Genomic DNA, 24,109 nt, shown 5'->3' with positions numbered 1-24,109 from the left:
TGTCAGGACTGCCAGGCTGCTGTCAGACAAGCTCTTGCCTGTGCTCTGGGTATGTTTTCTTTCTCATTGTCTGCTAACCCAGGGGCCACCTGTCTTCAAAACCAAGGAGAGACCCTGAAATGCAGCAGAAAGATATCCTTTTCCTTGTATTAGTTGCTCAGTTGTGTCTGACTCTTTGCAACCCCATGGCCTATAGCCTACCTGGCTCTTCTGTTCATGGAATTTTTCAGGCAAAAATATTGGTGTGGGTAGCCATTTCCTTCTCTACAGGATCTTCCTGACCCAGGGATTGAACCTGGGTCTCCTGCATTGCAGGCAGATTCTTCCCACCAGGGAAGGCCATCCTTCTCCTTACAGCCCACTGTTTAACGCACTGGTTCAGGTCTCAACCAACTGGTAATGTGTGTCACTCACTCAGCCATGTCTGACTCTTTGCAGCACCATGGACTATAGCCTGCCATGCTCCTCCGCCGTGGGATTTCCCAAGCAAGAATACTGGAGTGAGTTGCCATTTCCTACTCCAGGGGATCCCAACCCAATTTGCAATGTAGTAACTAGCAAAAAAACTGTGGACATGAGTGTAACGATTTTTTTATTTTTATGTTTTTTGCTTTTTACTACTTAACTTGCTTAACTTGCAATGTCAGATCAGATCAGATCAGTCGCTCAGTCGTGTCTGACTCTTTGCAACCCCATGAATCACAGCATGCCAGGCCTCCCTGTCCATCACCAACTCCCGGAGTTCACTCAGACTCACGTCCATCAAGTTGGTGATGCCATCCAGCCATCTCATCCTCTGTCGTCCCCTTCTCCTCTTGCCCCCAATCCCTCCCAGCATCAGAGTCTTTTCCAATGAGTCAACTCTTCGCATGAGGTGGCCAAAGTACTGTAGTTTCAGCTTTAGCATCATTCCTTCCAAAGAAATCCCAGGGCTGATCTCCTTCAGAATGGACTGGTTGGATCTCCTTGCAGTCCAAGGGACTCTCAAGAGTCTTCTCCAACACCACAGTTCAAAAGCATCAATTCTTCGGCACTCAGCCTTCTTCACAGTCCAACTCTCACATCCATACATGACCACTGGAAAAACCATAGCCTTGAGTAGATGAAACTTTGTTGACAAAGTAATGTCTCTGCTTTTGAATATGCTATCTAGGTTGGTCATAACTTTCCTTCCAAGGAGAAAGCGTCTTTTAATTTCATGGCTGCAATCACCATCTGCAGTGATTTTGGAGCCCCCAGAAATAAAGTCTGGCACTGTTACCACTGTTTCCCCATCTATTTCCCATGAAGTGATGGGACCAGATGCCATGATCTTCGTTTTCTGAATGTTGAGCTTTAAGCCAACTTTTTCACTCTCCACTTTTACTTTCATCAACAGGCTTTCTAGTTTCTCTTCACTTTCTGCCATAAGGGTGGTGCCATCTGCATATCTGAGGTTATTGATATTTCTCCCGGCAATCTTGATTCCAGCTTGTGTTTCTTCCAGTCCAGCGTTTCTCATGATGTACTCTGCATATAAGTTAAATAAGCAGGGTGACAATATACAGCCTTGATGTACTCCTTTTCCTATTTGGAAGCAGTCTGTTGTTCCATGTCCAGTTCTAACTGTTGCTTCCTGACCTGTAGTAACAAGCAAAAAAATAAAAAAATAGTCACACTCACATCCACATTTTACAAATGTGCTAAGGAAGGAGTTTCAATTAGATTTCTTCTTGGGCATCCAACTGAGAGCCTTTCAGGTATTTTGACATCTACTGATACAGTTGCTAATTATCTACTTTTGTTTGAGTTATTTTTTAATTCCCTCAGAGCTGTCAGATCAGGCAACTTCTTTGAGACTCTGAAACATATTATCATCTAGGTGTGCAGAACACCTGAGTTCAAAAGGAGGTCACTGTCCTGGTGAAACCAAATGTGTGAATAGTTTCTGAATCAAAATCTCATACTGCTTTCCAGGTACCAGGAAGGAAAGAAGAAACTTGAAGGAAGAAACCTGAAGATGATTCATAGTAATTGGTTTTAGATTCTGAAAAGCCAGCTGTGGCTATCGCTATTGGAGGGCTGAGCCTCTTAACTCTAACTGGCAGCATAAATTCAGACATGTGGGCAAACACAAGTGTGAAATGACAATTATGCTGACAATTGCCACAAGGCCAGCCTTGTTACACACATAGCCAAAAATGCCAGAGAACAAATCTTTTAGCCCAAGAAAAACATTACAATTAGAAGCAGCTCATTGGTTGGGAAATATATTATCCTGTCACAAAACCCAAGTTCTGTCCTCCTCCCTGAACCCTGGTGGGTCACCCAGCCACTTTGTTTCCTCCCTGGAAGCTGGTCAAGGGAAGGAATACAGTGAGCATCAGAATTTTGCCTCATAAGCTAGTCAGGGTCAGTGGACTTCCTTTTCTACTTGAAAAGCAACCTGTTCCATCTTTTCATCTCTAAAGCTATCGCTGCTGAAGAGAGAAGTATAGTCATCCCTTGATGTCCTCAGGTGGGGGCAGTTTCCAGGACCCACCGTGGACAACCAACTCACTGGATGCTCAAGCCCCATAGTCCACCTCCGTGGTTCCACAATCAAGGATCCAAGCAACCATGCATCGCATACTACTGTACTTACCACTGGAAAAAAAAATCTGCCTATAAGTGAACATGTACAGTTCAATCCTGTATTGTTCAAAGATAAACTGTATATATTTGGAAAAGAGCTCCATCTGGGACCATAGTTCAAAGTTTACAGTCATGAATGATTGCAAGATGTTCATCTTCCAAGCTCCTGGATGATGGTGAGCAGGTGTAAGGGGAAGATGAGATCAGTGAGTTGGTGCCTGGACAGAAAATCTCATAGAAGTGAGACTGCCCTTTGTGAAGGCTCTGTGACCACTGAGTTGCCTGGAACCTGGGATGGTAATTGGTTTTACAGTTAGATTCTTTGATGTGGTAAATAACTGTTTCTTTGAAACAACTATAGTGCATTCCATTTTTAAAGAGGAATACGTAGAAGGCATGGCAAGTCCATACCCATCCCTTCTCACCAGAGGTAACATTAAGCTGAATGTTTCTGCAACCCCTCTGGGTGTTACTCCTTTGACTTCTGCACAGGGCTGAACAAGTGAGAACAAAATTTCCAAAGAAAGTTGGTGCACACACACATCTTCTCCTCTATGTCAGAAAGGAGGGAAACAAGTAGAATTAGGCAAAAGCAGTCTAAGTTTTTATTTCTGTAGATTTGTTTTTTATTGAACTACAATTTACTAATGAACTGGTATATAAGTCACAAGTGTATAAGTGCATTTTAACAAATGCACACACTGATATAACAATCCCTGAGTTACTTGCTGTTTTTAAGTCCTCAGATTTCTAAAAATATTAACAAGCTAATCTTATTTCTCTCTTGTTTTCAAGTAAACTTGTAATTTCTTTTCTTGTAAAGGCCAGATCTTGGGGAAGTTGATAAGCAAAGAAGGTTAAGAACTTTCTTCTCCCTAGGCCAAAGTGTTTGATAAGTTTGAGCTAGGCAAGAATCCATTCTTCCAAAAGAAATAAGATCTCTGGGTGAATTTTCTTTAATTTTTGCTATTATGGAAATCTTGAAGCAACTCATTGAAAAATGCTCTTTCTAATTTGTAATTGAGTTTCCAATAGTCTTTATTGGGCCCATTTTCCTCCCACCATCCTATTAAGGAAGTAAACAAAAAAGAGAACCTTAAAAAAAAAGTCTGAAGGACTTCGAATGTTACAGATTTCACAAATAAATATTATTTTAATTTGTCATTTTTATTCAAGATGGTACTGAATTTTAGACAGTGCTTTTAAAATCCTAAAACATTAGACTTCCTTGCAGAATATACTGAAAATGCAGCCCTCACTTCACACCAGTTCAACTAGAATCTCTGAGAATCTGCGTTACAAAAATAGTTCTGAAGGCAGGAGTCCTGGAACACACTTTGAGAAATCCAAATTTAAGGGAACTCAAGCAACAGGTATAATGACTACCCACTATGCCTACAATGATGCAGAATCGTTCATTTTTTTCCTCTTAAATTATATCAGCATCCCTCTGGTGGGCAAATTCTGAGCTGGGTCAGTTGTATAGTTCACAGATGAGTTTGCACTCCCCAGAGAGTATCATGGTTATCTGGTTAACTGTGCAGCCAGATATACTAGGTTTAAGTCCAGATTTTTGATACTTACTAGCTGTGTCACCTTGCCCTCTTTATGACTCAGGCTTTTCATCTGTTATAGTGGGAGTGACATTTTTGGAATTTGCTGCTAACTTTTCTAAAGGGCATCAGGATGAGGGATGATTGTGCCTACCTTGTGCTTTTGTTGTGAAGATTAGCCATATTAACACAGTTCCTCCTCACAATTTGAGAATTTTCCAACATGCTAAATTCATTTGTAACCCCAAAATCAATACTCAGGGCATTTTTGTGGTCATTCTGGCACACGTGATGAAGAATTTTAGTCTCCCCATGTCACTTTCCCAGGTGGTGTGGAGCAAGACAATGCTCTGCCTTCTTGTTTCACCTTCAGACTGTTAAACAAGTGTCCTTTCTGAAGTCTGCTTAGGGTTATGTTTTTTTTGCATTTTTGTGCTTTTTTATTAATAATTCTGTTGCACATAGTGGCCCCTAAGCAAAGTGCTGAGAAGTGCTGACTGGTGTTTGTAGTTGCAGAAAGCTGTGGAAGGATCTTTGAGAGAAAACACACGTGTTAGATAAGCTTTGTCCAGGCACGTGTGAACGTGCTGTTGGCTGTGAGCTCAATGTTAATGAGTCTGCAATATCTATTAAACAAGGTGTCTTTAAACAGAAACTCAGATAAAACAAGTTAGGTACTCATCAGTTGATGAAAATGTTGAGGTTAGAGGCTTGAAGGAACGTAACCCTGACTTTCCTCTGGGAATATGGGTACAGTATTCACTAATTCAGTGTCCGCTGTGACTTTACAATTACTGCAAAAATGAGAATTGATTGCATACAAGGCTTGAAGCACACCCGGCACGTGCAAAAATAAGGCAACATGGCAGAGACCCTTCAGAAATGCAGCCTTCGAGGTATACATTCAGGAATAGAGACACAACTTAGCAGCTAAACAACGACGTAGAGAGACACAGTTAAAAGGAATACAGGCTGTAGGGGCAACGAAGGCTGTGGAAGAGTCTCTGATCAAAAATGACCTGGTAGAACACTTTCTCCAGCAAAATTTCCACTGAAGCCAGTGCCTCAGGTTTTAATTGGAGCTTCCATGGGAACTGTGCCCATTTCCTGCCTTAAGAGAACTGAATGAAGCAGAAAAAAGGAATTTTCTTATTGTCCTACATAATTCTGTAAACAAGAGCAATCTTTATCTGAAAACCCATCAAAATACTCAGCCTATCTCTGGGGCTTATTTGAGAGATAACATTTTATACTATACATTCATCCATATACAGACATCTTGTATAGCACTTGCCATTTAAAATGTATTTTATGTCATAGTGAAAGCATCTGAATCTCAATTGTTTGATAAACCTGAAACAATTATTCTTTAAAAGGCCTGTGCACAAATATACATACCAAAAGGAATTGCAGCTTGTAGTTTTGTGGCTGAATTAGCACTGAGTTTAATATTTAAATTGTTAATGAAATCCTAAAATAAAACCCATATTGCTAAATAATAAAAAAAGCAAAATATAAAGCATACTTGGCACAGAGTTACTGCTACAGAGGTGTTTGTGAAATAAAGAAATCTCTGACTAAGTTTACAGAGATTCCAACTTCAGAGAGGCTCTACGAGGGACAGGTATGAAGCAGGTCAACCAGGTACTGGCAGAGTCTTCCCAAAGAAAGTCAGGGGTCGGGATAAAGGGATTTTTAATGGGTCAAGGCAGGTTTGGTGATGGAACTCCCCCAGCCACAAGGCCCATTACAAGTGTGAGTGCTGCTGTGGGAAGCAGTGCTGTCCAGTGGGTCTGATGCCTGGTGGAGCTGAGCATCAGAATCACCAGGAGGGCCTCCAAACATCTGCAGAGGCAGATTCCCCAGCCTCAGCTCAGAATTTCTGAATCAGAGTTTCTGGGGGTGAGAGTGGACATGTATAGACGTAAGCAGCTCCTCAAACCAGTCTAATATTTAGGAGTCACTCAGGTGAACTCCTCCCTTGGACTAGGACAGGCTTGGGTTCGAATCCAGCTACATGGTCTTAGGGAGTGATTGAAATCAGTGAGCCTGGGTTTCTTTACCTCTAAAGATATAACCATAACCTTAAAGCATCATTGCTGAGGATAAGCCAGAGAATACACATAAATTTCCAGACCCAGTGTCTGCGATGTTGTAGCTATTCAGTATCTGATAGGCTGACCTTCCTTCTTGTTCATCCTCAATTGCTGTGCCCATGCTCTTTTCATACATGAAAGTGACACTCTCCTAGGAAGCACGGGGTTATTTTCCAGCAGGGTCAGGGATTTGAGGCAACCCCCACCCCCACTTTTCCTTCCTCCTCCCCCTCCCACTGACTAGGAACAAACAGATGCTAGGGCATCCAGGTGACAACTGGGGACACTCAGCCCAGGCTCACTTTCCTCACAGTTTCTGCAACTCAGGGGAAGCCTGCCACAAGCTGCATGGTCAGTTACAATGCAACAGAAAGGAAGCACTGCTTCCTTGGGTCTGATGTCAGCCTTCCTTCGGAACTTGATCTGGATCCCTGGGGCTTTGCCACCGTAATTGATGGATTGAGTAAATGCAGACAGACCAGGTGGGTAGCGTGGGCGCCAGAGCACAGGTGGCCACCGGCCTCAGCTGCATCTGCCACCAGCTGGTTTCCCCCAGAGTCATCTGTAGGCCCTCCAGATCCCGTCTGTTTGCTCCTGTCCAGGATGTAGGCTCCCAGCGCCCTGAGCACCAACTTCATATTGCAAAACAAGCATGCTTACTGAGCAGATCCATGCAGCCTCCTTCACCTCTTCCCAGCCTCCTTCACCTCTTCCCCTCCCATCCCTAACATTTTGCCCAAGCCTGTCTCCTTTTCCTGTTCCTTTCTGCCCTCTTCCCCAACTCTCACTCTGTCTCCAAAATGAAAATTCCTCTCTGGTCTGCTTTGGAACACTCCCAGTTTTTGTCATGCATGTTTTTACTGGACCTTGGTTAAGGGTTCAGCAAGAAGGAAAAACTTTTTAGTGGCAAAGGCATAATCCTCCAACAAAAGCAATTTCCCTCTGACTATTTGGTTGTTAACTTGCAAAGAGACATCCATTCCCTGGCAAAGTGAGATGAAGCCCCACATGGTTTCCCTTCTGTTCCCCTTGACTGGGTTTCACTCCAATCAGGGTCCAGGGTTTGCTGAAGTTCAGTCCTGTCCATCAGAAGGCAGGAATTACATGATTGTTCATCAAAGTGCTTTGAAGTTGAGTGGAATTTTCCTAAACTTTCAAGTGCGTTCCACTGACATCATCCACTCTGATTGACGAACGAGAAGAGTATGTAGGACGGTGGAGAGTCCAAGGGTAATTCACAAGCTCATAAATTCTATCACCTGACATTTCGGAGTGCTAACTGTGTTAGACACTTTTGTGAATGAACGAATTCATTTAATCTTCTCTATACTCCAGGAGTTAGGAATTGTTAGAATTAGGTACCACTTTGATTTTATTGATGAGAATATTGAAACACAAAGGGATTAAGCAATTTGAAGAGGAGACCAACCCTAGGAAGCAGCAATGTCAGGTTTAGAAGCCAAGCAGAATGTCCTCAGAGTCAGGACTTGTGGCCTCTGTACTAAGCTGGGCTCTAAAATAGCCTTTTTCAAGCTCAATAATTGAGTCTTGGGGTTCCTGGTCACTCTGGGGACTATCAAGGGTTGGGAGGTACCTAGATCAGGATTCACTTAGTTTCTCAGTCTCCACCCCTCTTCCCACCCCACCTGCCCTCCTTCTGCTTTTCTTTGTTATACACAGTGGACTGGAAGTCTTAGCTTGAAAGGAGGGATCTGAAAGGAGTACGTAGCTCACCAGGCTGAGTCCCATTGGTCTGGGGCAAATTGGTTGGTGCCCAGCACCTGGCAGGAGATCTGGCTTGTGGCAACTGCCCAACAACTGTTTGTTGAATGAGCAAATGATGCTTCCCACCCCCTCTTTCCCCTTTGAAGATGAGGAAATGAGCACAGAGAGGGGAACTGTGTGACCCAGTTCTCCAGGGCCGCAAGCCTGGCCTGGGAGTGACACTGACTTTGCCACTCATCAGGGAACTCAGCAGCTCTTGAGAGTTGAAAACTGAAAACTCTAAGAGTTGGACTATACAACTTCAGTTTCTACTGCAGATCTATGAGTCAACAGTAAAGATGCCAAAACTGGAAGCCAGTCATGCATCAGAAATGTCAATCACATCTCTTATCTTCAGCAAGGGAATCCTCCTCCCTCCACAGGGAGTGCACCTGGCATGTTGCTCCCTGTTATCCTTGGGAGCTCCTCTGGGGAAAAAAATACCAAACCTCTCAAGGGAAGCTACAGATGTGTATTAACAGTGATTTTTTTAAGCATATGTGGATCAAGGATGCTGCCAAAGAATGGGACCCTGAAGGTTTTATCCACAAAAATTATGTCAAAGAAAGAATGACAGAGGCCAGAAAGTGACAAAGCGCCTGCAGAAAGCTGCCCCTGCCCCTCAGTCAGAGGCAATAACAAATGCAGAGACACTCCTGGTCCAATCATATCCCTCAGGCTGATTCATATTCATTAAAAGTCAAATATATCAACATGACCAGCAAAAGTGATAAGCAGCCCCTTTCAGAGGCATTGCTGCTGCTGCTAAGTCGCTTCAGTCGTGTCCAACTTTGTACGACCCCATAGATGGCAGCCCACCAGGCTCCCCCATCCCTGGGATTCTCCAGGCAAGAACACTGGAGTGGGTTTCGATTGCCTTCTCCAATGCGTGAAAGTGAAAAGTGAAAGTGAAGTCGCTCAGTCGTGTCCGACTCTTAGCGACCCCATGGACTGCAGCCTACTAGGCTCCTTCATTCATGGGATTTTCCAGGCAAGAGTACTGGAGTAGGGTGCCATTGCCTTCTCCTTCAGAGGCATTAGGCTTCCCTTGTAGCTCAGTTGGTGAAGAATCTGCCTGCAGTGCACAAGTCCGCCTGCAATGCAGGAAACCCATGTCTCAGAAGCACTGAGACCCAGATTGAACCAGGTTTCAATGGTTGGACTGGGGATGTCTCCGCATTTGTTATTGCCTCTGACCAAGGGGCTAGGGCAGCTTTCTACAGGTGCTTTTCACTTTCTGACCTCTGTCATTCTTTCTTTGACATAATCTCTGGGGATAAAATCTTCATAAGGGTCCCATTCTTAGGCAGCATCCTTGATCCACATATGCTTAAAAAAAAATCACTGTTAATACACATCTGTAGCTTTCCTTGAGAGGTTTAGTGTTAATTTTTCCCCAGGGGAGCTCCCAGGGATAACAGGGAACAACATGCTGGGTATACTCCCTGTGGAGGGAGGAGGAGACCCGGGTCTCAAGAGGCATTGAGATAATTTTTTTTAATTATTTCTTTTACAATATAATTTAAAGTGGAATTCTTCCTGCTTTTCTTCTGGCTGACACCGTGGCTGCTGTAACAAATTACCCCAAGATGGGTGGCTTAAAACACAGAAATTTACTCTCTCCAAGTTCTGGAGGCCAAAAGTCCCAAATTAGTATCACTGGGCTGAGATCAAGGCCCCTGCAGGGCCAGGCTCCCTCAGGAGGCTCTGGGGAGGATGGGCTCCTTGCCTCTCCAGTTCCTGGGGGTCACTGGCACTCCTTGGCTTGTGGCTACAGCTCTCTCCTCTCTGCCTCCATGATCATACTGCCTCCTAATCCTCTATGTGTCAAATCTCCCTCTGCCTCCCTTGTAGATGAATGCTGATGGTTGCATTGAGCCTACCCAGATAATCCAAGATAGTATCATCTCAGGATTCTTAGTTTAACCATGTCTTTTGGCATGTAAGGTAATATTCTCGGGTTGTGGGGCTCAGGACTTGATATCTTTGGGGGACATTTTTCAGCTCTGACAGCTTCCATAGGCTAAGAACAAACCAGTAGGTGTCAGGTCATTGTAGGACTCAGAAAGCATCCAAAAAAAGGCAAATACCATCACCCACCTAGATATCCAGAGATGGATGCTGTAGAGGCCAGAGAGATGCTGTAGAATCCAGAGAGGTGGATGCTGTAGACACTGCTCACTTCCTCCCACCCTAGCGGAGGAGAGAGGACCTTCCCCTCTTCAAGGCCATGGAAGGTGCTGCCAGAATAGAATGGAGCATGGTGACAGAGGTTTAATGTGACTGCATCCCCCTGGAGTGTGTGCAGAACACAAACACTGGCCCCTTATACCTGCCTGGGAAACCTTAGGGCAGGAGTTGTGACCACAGGCTTGGGCAGGAAGAACTGAGGGAAAAGAAAGTGGGTCTGGGCTGAGTGGGGAAGTGCTGCTCACAGGCCATGAAAGATCCCCTTCCCACCACAGGGCTTCCTGAAGGAGCATGGCCATTCAACAGAAGGATCGCCGTGCAGAGATCCCAAGACCGAAGGAAGAGTCATCATAAGGGCCATCCAGTGGAACAGCTCTGTCCTCACCACGTTGTCCACAGTCAGCAAGGGCCTCCGTGAGAGAGAAACAGTCACATAAGACCATGTCTGATCCACTGTCTGACGACACCTGGGCCAGTCAAGAAAGACCTCCGGGCTCTCCCCACACCTCCCTTGTATCAACTCCAGCTGCAGAGAGCAGGAGCAGTGTCAGGAAGAAGAAATAGGAGGAAAAACCCCAATGTCAGGTCTTGAACCCAAACCAGACACAAAGAAGGAGAAAAGCTTTCACTTTGGATGAAGTTTTGAGTTTTGATGTGTACATTCAATTGTTGAAATGCTTAATTTCTGAAATGAGACTTATCTTGAGATCTAGAGGACCCAGAGACATTTTACTACTAGCAGTGACAAGATCAGTGGAACTGCCTGAGTTTTTCCCCAAGCAATAGGGATGAACTTGCCTACAGAATTACAGAAGGGATTCAAACACACCATAAAAAGATAAAATAATGCAGCTTTCTGTCTGTACCTTATGAAGCCTAGACCACTCATCATAATATTTAGATTTCTTTTTATTAATACCATTTAGTCCACTTTTATTTTTTAGGCCAGACAGCTAGATTTTGCCAGTGATCCTTAGCTTCAGGAAAAAGCCAGCATAGGCAAGTGCATTAGCTGGGGCTGCCCTGGTCTTCCTGTTTTCATAGATCAACCAGCACACATTGCCTTCACAATGTACATCTTCAGCCCTGGATCACAAGGATTGCTGGGTCAGTGGGGAATCCCCCCATTTCCACAATTAGCTGAGCCATTGACCTCACCACTTAAAGTGCTACAGTTCATTTGGCTTCCAAATGTCATCCAGAGGGCCAATTTCAGTTTCGGTACAGTATCTTTCTTCAGCCTGGGAACAAATTCACTGTTTGACTCATTCTTCCGGTGCCTGGGAAGCCCCATGCCTTTTTAGCATCCTTTGTAGCTCTTCCAAATGTGGTCATCTCTGCATTTATCTACTCCTAAATAACAAGCAGCCTGAGCAGTTGGAGCAGATAAAGAAAGGCAAAAATGGAATAAAGAAAGGCAGGCATGGAATAAAAGAGTTCTATAACCTGCTTCCCTCTCCTATTTCTCTTCTTTGTAAACTCAGGCAGTGAACCTGAAATTTGAATCAAGGTGATAAACGGAATCATGTTTTCCCAGGATCACTGGTGGGACCTGAGAGCATCATCCTTCCTAATGGCAGATGGTCTCCTCAATATAGGCCAGGATACAATATGAAAATGCGGAAATGGCACTGGATAGAAGTCAGGAGGCCTGCGGTGTGGTCCTGGCACAGTCCCTCACTGTTTCCATGTCACCCTTTATCTGTGCTGTGGACATATGACAGCCTCGTGACCTGTCTGATTAGGCTGAGAAAAACAAAAAGCGCGAAAGTGCTAAGACATTACTCAGGAGCGTGAAGACAGCTGATTGTCTATCATTCAGTGGAGCTGGTGATTAAGGGCTCTGGCCCCTCCATAAATATGATGGTTGAACACACTCATCTAACTCTACTCCTGTCTGTATCCTCAGCAAAATGAGAATTTGGCATAAGGTTACTAGCACAAGAGATGAGGCAGGAACTAATACAACAAATCCATGCACAAACATCTGTGGGGGTATGTGCACATGCTCGATGTTTATTAAAAGCAGGACAGATGATAAGTGGGTCAGGTTTTCTGGGCAGAATCACCCTAAGTCAGCAGTGGGGAATCTGAGAAACAACTCAGTTTGCATCCAGAACCTTCAAAAGCCTCAGGAATTGGTAGCACAGGTTCCTTTAGAAGTGAGGATATACAAGGGACAGAAAAGAAGGTAGTTGGTTAAAAGTCTATTGCCAAGGCAGTAATGTGTACAGATCCCCTCCCCAGGTAGGCACAGATGGATGGATGTCTTTTCTGGCCACTGCTGCTGCTGCTGCTAAGTCGCTTCAGTCGTGTCCGACTCTGTGCGACCCCATAGACCGCAGCCCACCAGGCTCCTCCGTCCTTGGGATTCTCCAGGCAAGAACACTGGAGCGGGTTGCCATTTTCTTCTCCAATGCATGAAAGTGAAAACTGAAAGTGAAGTCGCTTGGTCGTGTCCGACTCTTTGCGACCCATGGACTGCAGACCACCAGGCTCCTCCGTCCATGGGATTTTCCAGGCAAGAGTACTGGAGTGGGGTGCCATCGCCTTCTCTCCTTCCCAATAGACTGGAGTCTTATTCTCTGAAGAGGATCTACAGACACCAGACGAGTTGTGTACTCAGGCCAGAGTACTTGGTTGAAAACAGAAGGACTAACTAAAATATCCCAGCCTCCCTCCCCGACTCTACTCCTAAATGCTGGCATCCAGGGTAACACTCTTCAGACAAGAGACCGGAAGATTCTTCTCTGGGAGATATGATCGCCTGAGATTCAAATGCCCAATGACTCACCATAGATGCCCTTGTGCACATGGTTCCCAGTCTGATTTTTAGCTCCCCTCTAACACCTGGATACAAACAGCCAAGGATCATAGGTCATCTGAGCCGAGTCTCAGATATGAAAGGCAAGCCTCAGAAGAGTCAAACAGAAAAAAGTGACATGAAGTAAACGGAAACTATGCAAGGACGTGAACATTACTCCCTCCCCTTGTCAAAAACAAACAGGAAACCGTCATTGTTACTCCCAGAGAGGTAGCAACAGAGATAACAACTTAGAACAAGAGTAGAATTGTCTAAGAAGTGAAAAAATAACAATGTAGTACTACATAGTATTCATGTAATCCAAATGATGTAATCTGCTATTATATTATCAAAGTATGATGCAACTACACGAGGAAAAGTGAGAAGTGATGTGCAGTAAAATCTCTGCCTTCAGGTAAAAGTTAATGCTTAAAACTGAAAAAAGCATAAGATCACATAGTGGTGGTGGTGTTCAGTTGCTCAGTCGTGTCCGACTCTTTTGCAACTCTATGGACTGTGTAGCCCACCAGGCCCCTCTGTTTATGGGATTCTCCAGGCAAGAACACTGGAGTGCATTACCATTTCCTTCTCCAGGGGATCTTCTCGACCCAGAGACTGAACCTCAATCTCCTGCACTGCAGGCAGGTTTTTACCTCTGAGCCACCAGTGAACTATAATAATGCGAGACCCCTGCATAAGTATGAAAAGAAAAAGTAAAATAACTGAAAGAGACAGCATTGAGAATGAGGAAGCAGGACAGCTGGGTGTGGTGCTAGGGGACTGATAGGCTGATATTTTTAGTAATGAGCTTTGAGAACTATTTGATTCAAAACTATGTGTATTGAATTGTTGCAAAAATAAAAACCAAATTATAAAAAATCTTAGGCTCTGGCATCAGATTGCCTGGATTAGTAATTGGTTCTTACCACTGGCTCCCTGTAAGACACTGGGTAATCTACTTAAGCTCTTTGTACCTCAATTTATTTCCTCAAATGTTTAGAGGAGATCACAGCAGTACTACCTGATAGAACTATCGTTAGGATGAAATGAGGTAACGTGTGTGAAGCCACGTAGCATGCAATCTGGCATGTAGTATGTGTTCAATAAATGTTACCTACTATTGCTTCCATTATTGTTGCTTTCTCAGCCCTAGATATCTGATTTAAGTTCTGTCTGGGGCGCAGCCAAGGTATACAGAATGGTTCTGTGGGGAGGTGGTTCAACAAAGGGCATCTTTAGAGCACTTAGTTTGAACCAACGTCAGAAACTTGCAGAAACCTCCATTTATTTCATCTTTAGCAACGTACAGGTCTCCCCCAAATCTCAAGGTTTAAAAATTTCCAACACAACTCAAACTAGCTTAAACAAACAAAAAAAAAAAGGAAATGTGTAGGCTCAGGTGGCTGGGAAGAGTTTGGGGACAGAATGAAGGCAAGAGCAGAGGGAACCAGCACTTTGGAGCCCAGCCCTGGAATTCATGGTACTCATTGTGTTCCAGGGTCCACTGGACATAGAGGATACAACAATGAAAGCAACAATAAAAACCAGAGAGATAAATATATAGTGCACAAAAATTAAAAGATAGCCACATCAGAGAGTGAAGAATCTATCAGGAGCAGAGGAGGCTGATGAGCTCTAAGGAGGAGAGGACAGAGGTTGCAGAAAAAACTACTGGCTTTCCTCGGAGTGAGGTGAGAATCCTTTGAAGGTATTGAGCAGAGGAGTGACAGGCTGTAATTAATGTTTCAAAACTCCATGCAAGCAGACAACCAAATGACCTCCTTGCTGTATGGAAAATGGACTTCATCAAGGCAAAGCCAGAGCAGGAGGACAGGGAAAAGGTCACTGTCACTTTCCAGGGGAGACACACTGAAGGTTGAACCTAAAGCCATCATGATGGAGATAAGACCTTGTCACGTTATCAGGATCAGGTTCTAGTTCAAAGGTGGGAGTGAGGGCTCTCCCGGTGACTCAGTGGTAAAGAACACACCAGTAAATGCAGGAGATATGGGTTCCATCCCCAATCTGGGAAGATCCCACATGCTGCAAAGCAACCAAGCCTGTGCGCCACAACTCCTGAGCCTGTGCTCTAGAGCCTGGGAACTGCAACCATTGAGCCCATGTGCTGCAAAAACCACCTAAGCACACGCTTGAGAGCTGGCATTCCACAGCAAGAGAAGCTTCTGCAGTGAGAAACGCCACAACCAGAGAGTAGCCCCATTCACTGCAACTAGAGAAAAGCAACAAAGACCTAGCACAGCCGAAAATAAATTAAATTATATATATCCAGTATGTGTATGTATGTGTATATATATATATATATATATATATATATATATATATATATATGTAAGGATGAAAGCACATGCTGATGGATCCCACCTGGGCTGCAAGATTCTAGACAGTCATGATTGATGCCTTGCTACCAGGGCTCTCACCCTCCCCAGCCATCCTCACATGTCCATCCATCCATCTTCCATCTCTGCCTGTCTCTTGGCTTCACTCTAATTCTCCATTTGGCAGGTGATAACATGATGTCCAAGAGCCCTAAATCTACACCCTCCCGTTTAGTGGCCTTGGAAGCTACTTCATATTTACATATTAGACCTCAGCAAAGTCCCGTCTGAGTCATGGACCCAACTTTTGCACCAATCACTGTTGTCAGGAAGGCGACATATAATGATTGTCCAGGCCTGGGATACACACTTACCCTATCACCAGAGCAGCAGGGAGAATTACTAGAATTGAGGAGTTAGAAAAACTTTCCAGACAAACAAAAGCCAACTGTTACCACAGTCTAACCTCCCCTGCCCCAGACTGCCGACTAAAACCCAAATTATACTTCCTTTGAGTTTTATCCAATTCGTATGGACCCTTAAGACTCTGCCTCCCCTAAACTCAGAGAAGCTTCCAATCTGGGACACCTACCACAAAATAAATGTTTTTCTTTCAATATCAAATGGTAAGAACTCAAATTAAAAGTTGCAATAATTTTAAATCTAGTCTCAGTATCTGATTTAGTTTGTCATTCAAAAGCAGGTGAACAGGGGAGGGGGAAGAAAGAAAGTTCATCTTGAATTCCAGAAAGATGTTTGATTCTACCCACACACACCCAGTTTAATTGTTGAGAGAGATTTTCTTTCAAATGGTTTTGCAAAAAGCTCCCTGGATAAGTGTTTCCATTCGGTTCCCTGAGCATCCTGAGATGTTTTAGAACCAACTCAGCCTGCACCGTTTTCTCCCCCAGGCCTTTCTGCACCCTTGCTTGGCTAAGGATTCTTGGCCCCAAACCAGCTCCACAGCTAGCATTTGTGTGCTTTGGAAAAACTCTGCTGAAGAACTGAGGAAACAGTTCATTGCAGGATCTTGAAAAGTGAGTTTTACAGATGGCAGGGGGCCCCGCGTGCTGTCCACATTAACATCCAGGGACCTCCAAGCAGTCAGGGAACCTACTACGGCTACTGGGCTCATTCATCCTTCCTTGGGAACACCTGCTCCCACAGTCACTGAGAAATAACTGATCTATGTCAAAGATGTTGCTTACCCCAAACAACCTTGGGCTGTTTACAGTAAATATCACACACTAGTGAGGTTTCCTTGATCTCTATTTTCCCAGACACCCCTCCAGCTCCTCCTTGCCTGCTTTCATTCTTGTGCGTCTGCCACCTGGAAGCCGCAAATGCAGCCACTCTTGCTCTTCTGCATACCAGAGGCAACCATAATATTTACCATGGCCGTGAGAGCCTTCCTGCTGTCCACACAGCTCACACTGCAGTGAGATCCAGAGAGAGCGAAGTGTGGAACAAGGGCTCTTTCCCAGAGAAGTGTTGAGCTCTGACCGAAACTCCTTGTGTGATTCTGTATGGAAGCTCCCACCTTGGCCACCTGGGACAGAGTATTGTTATTATTTAGTCGCTAAGTCATCTCTGACTCTGCAATCCCATGGACTGTAGCCTGCCAGGCTCCTCTGTCCATGGGATTCTCCAGGCAAGAATACGGAAGTGGGTTGCCATTTCCTTCTCCGGGGATATTCCCAACCCAGGGATCAAATTCGTGTCTCCTGCATAGCAGGCAGATTCTTTACCATCAGAGCCAAGAGGGACACAGCAACCAGGGAACATATAGAAGTGTCCCAAAAATGGAATGGCCTCCCCTCTAGGTATTCAAAAGAGAGACTGTGTTTTTGGAAGAGAGTTACAGAATAGATGAAAACATCTGGTTGAATCTGATGAATTGTCTTAAAAATAGATTTCATGTCCCCCAGGGAAAACAAAGATAATATGTTAGAGGACAGGAAGAAAATAATATAACTTTTATATATTTATTTATAAATATAATGTCTGTGTAGGTTTTAAAATAAACCTATTAGTACAAAAGGCTAATATGTCATTTAAAAATGAATGAATATGCTTAAATTGAAGCTACATGCTCAAAGTATGTAGTATGCTCAAGCAAGAGAGTTCAGAAATGATTAAATGAGGAGACACTTAGGCTCTTTGCTCACACTGAAATTCTGTGGTTCTGTGGTCTTATGTCCTAGGACAAACTCCACCTCAGTAGACCCTGTAAAGGAGATGAAGGCAGACAACTGTTTGTCGGGGCAGCCAGATTCCACTGGCCTTTCTGCTGCCTGAGACTCAGGGCTCATCCCCACTCTGGAAGGAGCAAGAGCCAAACCAGCTCTTGGGGAAGAGGTGAAGAAGATTTCAGGCCCGGGGGACAATGCCATCTGGGGGCTCCCACTCTTGTGTGGGTTCAGCTCCACCACACTTGGGGACTAGGCTTCTGGTCTTTAGAGAATGTGTCACCAACTGGCACCATCTTCTAGTTCTGCTTAGGAGGTCTTCCATCCGATGCAGACTGTGTCATCTCAGCTTTAAACTGGAAAAGCTATCTCTTGATCATCTGCTCCAATTCTAACCACTCTGTCATTTTTCATTTGGAGTTTAATGTATGCTTTTTAAAAATCTTTTTCTCTTTTCTTTACTTCTTTCCCATTTGATTTTCCTTGTGTACTCTTTTGTTTTCCTTCTTTCCACTATTCAGTTTCACCTTTATCTTCTCTTGTAAGGATCTGTGGCCAGTAGCAAAGTTAATATTTATTCCATGTGCTTTTAGTGAGAAACCGATGAGCTATAACTAACTGGTTGAGTGGAGACCACAACACCTGTAAATTGCCTACTCTGTTCATGAAGAAGCAGCCCCTTCTCCCTACACACATCCAGCTAAACGATGGCATCCCACTTGCTGGGCTCTATTGTTAGATTGTTTCTTAAGTTCATTCTCTGTCTTTTAATCACAGTTTATGTATGACTATTCCTGGACTTTGAGGATTCAGACCTTGCACCAGGAATGCTGCCATTTTCTTGTTCCTGGAAATTCACTGGAAATTTCCCAGCCGCCAAAAGGTTGAATCTAACTGAAACACAACTTTCTATGAATACAATTTTCTTCTGTTTTCTTCTCCAACCAAAATATCATTTTAAAAAAATATCATCAAATTGCAAAAAAAGAATGCAACTTACTAACTTCGATGACTAACTTCATCATCTGATCCCTCATTCACAGCCAAGAAGAATTACATACTTTTTCCTTTCATCTTTTGTATCTGAATTCCACCTGGCTTTCTCTCTTTGTGTGTCTCTCTGTCATACACAAACACACACATATGCAGCCTGGATCATGGAGGTTTCATTCCTAGACCAGGAAAAACCTTTTGTACCTGCAAGCATTCCTCTCTCAGCCTTATAATCAGGTTATCTCTTTGCACCCACAGTTCGCTATTAGCAGCTGCCCAGAAACCCACAGAACCTGAGAACCTCCTCCTAAACCCCACCTCTGCCAGAGTATCCGTGACCCCAGTTCCCACTCCCACAATGACACACCTATCCCAACAACTTGTCCATGAAGAAAACTTTTCCCTTGAGGCAGGACGAGCCCACACTATCATCTAACTTCCCTCTCTGGTTAATGCTATCATCCCAGTTTTAGACTTCCTTGATAGCTCAGTTGGTAAAGAATCCGCCTGCAATGCAGGAGACCTCAGTTCAATTCCTAGGTCAGGAGGATCCCCTGGAGAAGGGATAGGCTACCCACTCCAGTATTCTTGGATTTCCCTGTGGCTCAGCTGGTAAAGAATCTGCCTGCAACGCAGGAGACCTGGGATCAATCCCTGGGTTGGAAAGATCCCCTGGAAAAGGGAAAGGCTACCTACTCCTGTATTCTGGCCTGTTAAGTAAACACACTTTGTAAAAACAAGCACTCATTTGTGGGGCTTCCCTCATAGCTCAGTTGGTAAAGAATCTGCCTGCAATGCAGGAGACCCGGGTTTGATTCCTGGGTTGGGTAGATCCTCTGAAGAAGGAAATGGCAACCCATTCCAGTATTCTTGCCTGGAGAATCCCATAGACAGAGGAGCCTGGCAGGCTACAGTCCACGGGATCACAAGAGTCAGGCATGACTTAACGATTAAACCACCATAGTCTTAGAAAACCGAAAACAGACTGAAAGGCACATATCCAAGTTCTAAGATTCTCAGCTACCTGAAAACTAGGGGAATCTGGGTGATCCACTGAGTCTCTGTGAATCAAAGTGAAATTGAGCAGACCTGCATATCCCCTGGGTCTCTTTCCTCATTTCTGTCTGATCTGTCTGCTCTCCTATCTCTCTGCTTCTATATAAGGTCATCACAAGGATGGACAAGGCAATGTTTGTGAAATGCCTTAAATTTCTACAATGGAGGTTTATAAATTCAAAACAGTATTGCTTTTGGAAATGCTATTTTTAGTGTTGTGTGAAGACTGTTAACATATTTTTATAGATAAATAGAGTTCCTGGCTGGATGGTGGTGCTAGTGGCACAAAATGTGAATGTACTTAATGCCCCTGAACCGAACTCTTTATAGTGGTTGCTGCTAAGTCGCTTCAGTCGTGTCCGACTCTGTGCGACCCCATAGACGGCAGCTCACCAGGCTTCCCCATCCCTGGGATTCTCCAGGCAAGAACACTGGAGTGTGTTGCCATTTCCTTCTCCAATGCAAGAAAGTGAAAAGTGAAAGTGAAGTCACTCAGTTGTGTCCGACTCTGTGCAACCCCATGGACTACCACCCACCAGGTTCCTCGGTCCATGGGATTTTCCAGGCAAGAGTACTGGAGTGGGGTGCCATTGCCTTTTCCATTATAGTGGCTAAGATGGTAAATTTTATGTTATGAGTATCTGACCACAATTTTAACAGTAAACATATAAAGAGTCAACAACAACAACAAAATCTTTGCATTATTTGCCTGTTTAGAAAGCAGGTTTCCTGACATCTACCTACTCCGTACCCTCCAATTTGTGATGGAATCTCACAGGGCCTGGGAGGGCACTTGAAGATCAGTGGTCCATCTTGCTGCTTTCTTGCACATTACAGATGAAAGATGACACTCATTTGAACGAAATGATCAACTCTGATTAAGGTTCCTCCCTCCTACAGTGTTGCTAGTAACGTAAGTTGGTGTAGCCACCATGGAAAACAGCACAGAGGTTCCTCAGAAAATGAAAAACAGAATTACTATATGACCCAGAAATCCCACTCCTGAGCACATATCCGGACAAAACTATAAATCAAAAAGATACATGCACCCCTATGTCCATACAGCACTATTAACAATAGCCAAGATATGGAAACAAGCAAACTAAATGTCCATTGACAGATGAATCAATAAAGAGGGTGTGTAACACATATATATATAACAGAATACTGCTGCTGCTGCTGCTGCTAAGTCGCTTCAGTCGTGTCCGACTCTGTGGGACCCCATAGACGGCAGCCCACCAGGCTCCCCCATCCCTGGGATTCTCCAGGCAAGAACACTGGAGTGGGTTGCGATTGCCTTCTCCAATGCGTGAAAGTGAAAAGTGAAAGGGAAGTCGCTCAGTCGTGTCCGACTCTTAGCGACCCCATGGACTGCAGCCCACCAGGCTCCTCCGCCCATGGGATTTTCCAGGCAAGAGTACTGGAGTGGGGTGCCATTGCCTTCTCCAACAGAATACTACTCAGCCATAAAAAGAATGAAACAATGCCATTTTCAGCAACATGGATGCAACTAGAGATTATCATATTAAGTGAAGAACGTAAGAAAGAAAATTACATATACCGTATGATATCACTTACATGTGAAATCTAAAATACGACACAAATGAACCTGTCTACGAAACCTAAATAGACTGACAGATACAGAGAACAGGCTGCGGTTGTCAGGAGGCAGGGGGTTAGGGGAGGGATGGAGTAGGAGACTGGGGTTAGCAGATATAAGCTTCTATAAGCAGAAAAGATAAACAGCAAGGTACTCCTGTATAACATAGGAAACTATATTCAATATCCTGTGACAAACCATAAGGGAACAGAATATATTAGGAAAAGGATGCATATATATGTATAACTGAATCACTTTGCTGTACAGCAATAATTAACACAACACTGTAAATCAACTACACTTTAATAAAAAACATATGAATGAATAATTTAGGGTTCTTAATTTTAGGTCACATTTCATTTTCCAGGAGGAAAGTAGCACATCATTCTATGTATTATTAGTAGCAAGAACCATAATATTAGTAACAATTAATAACACCATAACAAAAAGCTGTAAGACCAGTATCCTCCCACACGCTTGCCTTTGCAGGCCCTGGAAGAAGGGCTACAGAAAGTGGCGCCCAAGGTGCACCTCCCTGGCCTCCTGCGGGTGACAGGCACGCACAGGGCCAAAGGCAAGGGGACACACGGTGGAGTGTGTCTGATTCCTGTCCTCTCCCTCGGGTTTTAGGCTACCAGCTTTCAATCTAGTACCAACTCAGATAACTGACTGCCAAGTGTCACCAGAGAGTGGATGGGACATTCAGTGAGTGGGTTATAAACTGTCATCAGGGGCTCTCAGACAGATTAACACACCTCCCACTACCTTGGCAGTAACTCAACGTGGGTCTTTAGAAGGTGCTGTCTATGGAAACAGATCTGCTGAATATACCATGTGGTCGCCAAGCAGGGCAGAGACCCAGGAAAGGATGCACAATTTCATTAGTCTCAGAGACAATGTTAGAAAGTAAGAGTGGGAGGAACAGCAGCCATCTGGTTAAACCCCTTATTGCACAGATAAGGATCTGAGGACAGAGGCACTGGGGGTGGGGCTACAACCTATCCAAGGCTGCCCAGCTGCTTAGCAGTGTCTGGGAGTGGAGGCCAGACCATTTACCAGCCAGGGTCCCCCCAGCTGCTTAGCAGTGTCTGGGAGTGGAGGCCAGACCGTTTACCAGCCAGGGTCCCCCCCAGCTGCTTAGCAGTGTCTGGGAGTGGAGGCCAGACCGTTTACCAGCCAGGGTCCCCCCCAGCTGCTTAGCAGTGTCTGGGAGTGGAGGCCAGACCGTTTACCAGCCAGGGTCCCCCCCAGGTGCTTAGCAGTGTCTGGGAGTGGAGGCCAGACCGTTTACCAGCCAGGGTCCCCCCCAGCTGCTTAGCAGTGTCTGGGAGTGGAGGCCAGACCGTTTACCAGCCAGGGTCCCCCCCAGCTGCTTAGCAGTGTCTGGGAGTGGAGGCCAGACCGTTTACCAGCCAGGGTCCCCCCCAGCTGCTTAGCAGTGTCTGGGAGTGGAGGCCAGACCGTTTACCAGCCAGGGTCCCCCCCAGCTGCTTAGCAGTGTCTGGGAGTGGAGGCCAGACCGTTTACCAGCCAGGGTCCCCCCCAGCTGCTTAGCAGTGTCTGGGAGTGGAGGCCAGACCGTTTACCAGCCAGGGTCCCCCCCAGCTGCTTAGCAGTGTCTGGGAGTGGAGGCCAGACCGTTTACCAGCCAGGGTCCCCCCAGCTGCTTAGCAGTGTCTGTGAGTGGAGGCCAGACCGTTTACCAGCCAGGGTCCCCCCAGGTGCTTAGCAGTGTCTGGGAGTGGAGGCCAGACCGTTTACCAGCCAGGGTCCCCCCAGCTGCTTAGCAGTGTCTGGGAGTGGAGGCCAGACCGTTTACCAGCCAGGGTCCCCTGCTTTTCCTGTCGCCCTAGTCTACCTGTGCCTGGTAGGCAGAAGAGTAGACGAAAGCATGGGCTTTGGAGCCAGACCAACCCCACATCTCATCTCTCCTTTAACGGCCCTTAGGCTTTGGGCAAGTCATACTCTTTGAGCCTCAGTTTCCTCATCTATAAAATGGTTATAATAATTCTTGTTTTTCAAGGTTGGCATGAAGGCATGAAGTTTAAGTTAAGTGATGTGTATAAAGTGCCAGCACAGTTTTTGGCAGAACACGTGCCCCCCACAAACAGTACCTATGATTTAGTACTATTCTTTGGGCCACCATGGTTCTCTAGGCACAGTGGGGCAGTATTCCAAATGCACTGTGGGTCCTGCTTGTTGGATGAGGGCAGGCACAGAGCGGGGGTTCCAAGGTAGAATGGAGGGGTGCACAGGAGGAGACTGCCTGGCTAGTTGGGGTGCCATTAGATCAGAGTGACTCCATGGAGCTGGCTGGCAAATGCCCAGGACACTGTGTTCCCTAGGATTACCAGACATCCATGATGATGTGTCTCATCATCCCTTCATGCCAACCTTTTATGGCTTCCCCTGAAATCAACAAGGTCAGCAAAGAACAAAGCCCTTACACTTCCAGGCTTGAAAAAGGAGGAGCTTCCTCCCATTGGCTGGAGGGAATGGGGCAAATCAATTCAGATGTGCCCTCTAAACACACTTAAATGAGGGCCCACAGAACTCTCAGGGGTACCGCAAGGAATTATGAATGGTTTAGTTGTCTCCAGACATAGTAACAGAAGATCCACTCAGGCCAGCAGTCCTCACAGTGCGATCCTTGGCCCAGAAGCAGCAGCAGCACTGGGGAGCTTGTTAGAAATGCATAATCTCCAGGCCCCACCCTGACCTACTGAATTCTCTGAAGATGAGCTCCAGGAGATCTTACCAATCCCTCCAGGCCATTCTTAGGCACATACAATTTGGAAACTACTGGCCTGGGCCTTTTCTCCTGATTTCCTGATTGACAGCATAGGGGCTATCAATCTTGGTTACACAGATGCAGTCCAGCACCAAGGCTGGGATTGGACCCAGGGATCAGGTATT

General features: G+C 45.1%; 1 long non-coding RNA gene across 1 annotated transcript; it reads right to left on the bottom strand.

Annotated features, from left to right (window-relative positions):
- Nucleotides 1–579: 579 nt before the first annotated feature.
- On the bottom strand, nt 580–22,421 carry LOC132344054 (uncharacterized). Its single transcript, XR_009493142.1, has 2 exons — nt 10,127–22,421; nt 580–3,165 (listed from the first exon to the last, which is right to left on the bottom strand). It is a non-coding gene; the product is annotated as an uncharacterized lncRNA (long non-coding RNA).
- Between the last annotated feature and the right edge of the window lie 1,688 nt (nt 22,422–24,109).

The sequence above is a fragment of the Bos taurus genome, chromosome 27 (genome assembly GCF_002263795.3).
Source record: "Bos taurus isolate L1 Dominette 01449 registration number 42190680 breed Hereford chromosome 27, ARS-UCD2.0, whole genome shotgun sequence".
Lineage (NCBI taxonomy): Eukaryota > Metazoa > Chordata > Mammalia > Artiodactyla > Bovidae > Bos > Bos taurus.
The sequence above is the reverse complement of the archived record's forward strand: the minus strand, read 5'-3'. Positions and strand labels throughout refer to the sequence as shown.